Source organism: Notothenia coriiceps, unplaced genomic scaffold (genome assembly GCF_000735185.1).
Source record: "Notothenia coriiceps isolate Sejong01 unplaced genomic scaffold, NC01 NC01_scaffold00033416, whole genome shotgun sequence".
In the NCBI taxonomy this organism is placed as follows: Eukaryota; Metazoa; Chordata; class Actinopteri; order Perciformes; family Nototheniidae; genus Notothenia; species Notothenia coriiceps.
Window position 1 is genome coordinate 16,128 of NW_011366117.1, and position 3,259 is coordinate 19,386.

A 3,259-nucleotide genomic window follows, 5' to 3' on the forward strand; every position below is an offset into this window, starting at 1 on the left:
CCACCCCTGATTGTGTTATATATGTGTTCCACTCCCTGTGTCCACCTATTGTTAGTCCGCGCCCCATTATGTATAGTGCTTGTGTCCGCTCTGTGTATCCCGCCCTCGTACCCTCAGGACCTTTGCTCTCCCTCTTAATGAAAAGTTGTTATTCTGGTCTCCGTGTCTTATGTTTGCGCCTGTCACTGTTTTGGATTATATTTCTTATGTGAAAGTACCTTATTCAAGTTTGTACTGTCGCCACTGGTTAGTGTTGTCTCGTCAGACCCGGACCAAAGTTCTCGTCTCCCACTTTTCTCACCGACGTTTGTGTTCCGTCATTCACTCTTTTTATTTCGTGAAAGACTGTAGATTTCGTACTTCTTGTATAGTATCTTCTCCGAGTTTTATGTTTATGTTTGATTTTTACTTGTATTCTCGTCTTACAGGGAAATTCCTCGGTGTAAATTTACTATTCGTCTATGTAGATGTTAACAAGAGTAACTTGTATTTTCATTTTGTCGTCGGGTCTCAAGGTGAGTTCAGACAGATGTTAAATACACAGTTAACAGGAGTATTCTCGGAAGCTAACGTAGGGTTTACAATTGGTACACGAGTGAGGCAAGTGTCGAGTATATCTTTCAATCAGCTATAACAATTTCTCTCCAGCACCCTCAGTAATCCTTAGGGTATTGCCAATCGTAACACACCTAACACTGGACAATGTAATTTCGTAGATGAGGGTCTCAAACGTGTGTTAACAAGAGGTCTGTTTTCAATACTCTGGTGGACTTGGGGAAGGGAGTGTAGATTGAGACTATATAAGAGGCGTCAGTAATCGTCTTCAGTTCGTTTCTCATTCATGACTACGCTCAAGCCTGCTCCATGGTCGTATCCCGTTTCTCATGCTCCTGATGTCTGCTGATAGTTTTTCCTCGAAAGAGTGATTTTGTGTTTCCTTGTTTTGTTACTGTGCTAAAACCAGTAAAGTCTTTATTTTTTTAATACCACGTGAGTCTGAGTCTGAGTTGTGCATTTGAGTTCATGCCACTAAGTACTTTGGGATTCAACCCTTTGAAGACCATTTACAGTACATGCACAAAAACCTATTAAACACACAACAGGAAAGCAAAAACCCCAAAAGCACAACAGTTGCGGGAGCGGGGGCTCCCACAACATCTTGCAAGAAACAGCGTCTGAGGGCTTCCTAACATTTAACAAACTATGAATGTGTCATACCCACTTAACGGGAAGAAACTCAGCTAACTGACGATATGAACAATTTGTACCGAAACGAAACACAAGTCTAACGCAGAGCCTCTAAATTAGCACTAAGCGAAAGAGTGCTAACGCACCTAGCACATAACTCACGGTAGAAATATGTTATAGTTCATCGGATCTGCACAAAGAAAGAGAATTAGTTTTTTATATCTGAGACCTATGATATATTGATGAAAAACAGTATAATAGGGGACCTTTAAGGCCTTGCATTGACCTAAACGAATAATGGGTTGTCCTCTTTCGTATGAGTTGAACAGAGCAATACTGGGAGTTGTAACAGGTCTCCAAACTCCAGACACAAGCATGATTAAGTTGCATTCTTATAGAACAATAAAAGTATAATGGAGATGGCAAACAAGTAATGCAGAGACACCTTCACAGCTAGACCAGTAATGCAAGCTTTGAGGATTAAGAAGTTTGGCAAAACTCAACAAAATGCTCATTACCCTAAGTCATAAGACAATAATAATCAAACTTGCATGATAAAAAAGCTAATTTACACATTAAACACTCTACACTTGTTAAGCCCAGACTCTGTTATCATTACAAAGTCCACCACTTAAGCCTACAACATAAATACAAGGCTGCGGCGGGCTGTACAGTAAAAACACTCGAGAGTGCACATGCCTTCCATCAAAAATTATCTTGAGTAGCTTTGATAATTATACGATGGTGTAAAATATTTAACAGCGAGTGGAGGGAGAGCTGTTTAGTGCAGTGCGGACGAACATCAACTTCATCGGGAACAATAACAATTACAAACTGCTTACTGTGCTCCCGGCCACAGTGCATCTCACTGCGTTTCACTTATTCCACTTTGGCTGGCGGTTCTCTTTCTGCACCTTTCTATTTGCATCCCTCTCCGCAGTGAAGGGAGGGAGGGGAAGGAGATGATTTAAGGTAATGAGAGGAGTAAAACATCATTAGTGCAAATTAACTTTTGTCAGCTGAGGTGATCTTGGTGGGGGCGCTTCTGTCACCGGCGGCAGCTCAGATAATGGCAATTTATACATTAACGTGTGTTACAGTGTGTGTGTTTCGCTTCCTGTGTGTACGTGCGCGTGAGATGATGGCCACAGAGAAGGCTTTCAGTCTTAAAGGGCAAGTCCAGTCTTTTTCGAAAGACCTTTCTCGAAACCATACATTTTTTCAAACTAGCTAATCTGAAAAATATAGTTGTTTTACAAAAGTGAGAAAACATATTCATAGGGCAAATAGCCAACAACTCATACAAATTGTTGTTTTTATGTTGAAATGAGGACCTAAACATCTTCCTGATATAAGTTTGAAACATATGACAATATACCGGATACTTGAATTGTCTGTTTAACAGCAAAAACCTATTTCCGATGTGAATTTTTGTTTTATTTGTGTATTCTGTAATTGGGAAGCGTTACAGGTGCATGTTGTTCTCTATTGTCGCCTCTTTCTCCCTCCCTCTCTCCATCTTTCTGTCTTCCCAGCTCTGGCAGCAGAGGGAGGCATGGTCATGTTTAATGCATGTGGTTTGTGTTGCACTCAGCGCTGGAGAATGGGCTCCAGTCCATTAATTAGTAACAAACGGTCGTTGGAAACAAGACAGGCCCAGCACAGGTCAACCAGCTCCAAGGTCTGGATTGATGTGGACACTGATGTCTGCCCTGGGCCATCTACAGTCTGCAGCTGGGCTCCACAACGCCTATTTAGTCACAATGTGTACAACACTGGGCACAGTCTGCCCTCAATTACCTATTGGGGATGCCAATACAGATGTCTGCTTGTGAATGCAAACACCTACATGGAGTGGATGGCTCAAGAAGAAAAGGTCATAATTATTGGCTCAGTCAAACTCTGATGGACGTTAAGAGTTTTAGTAAACATGTATTTATAATATCTATAAAACATTAAAATTAGATGGGATGTAACGGTTGCATGGCAGTGGGCAGACACATGTAGTAAAACAAATAATATTGGGGTTTCCTTCCTTCGACAATGCAGCCTGTGCAACCAATGTTGTTTT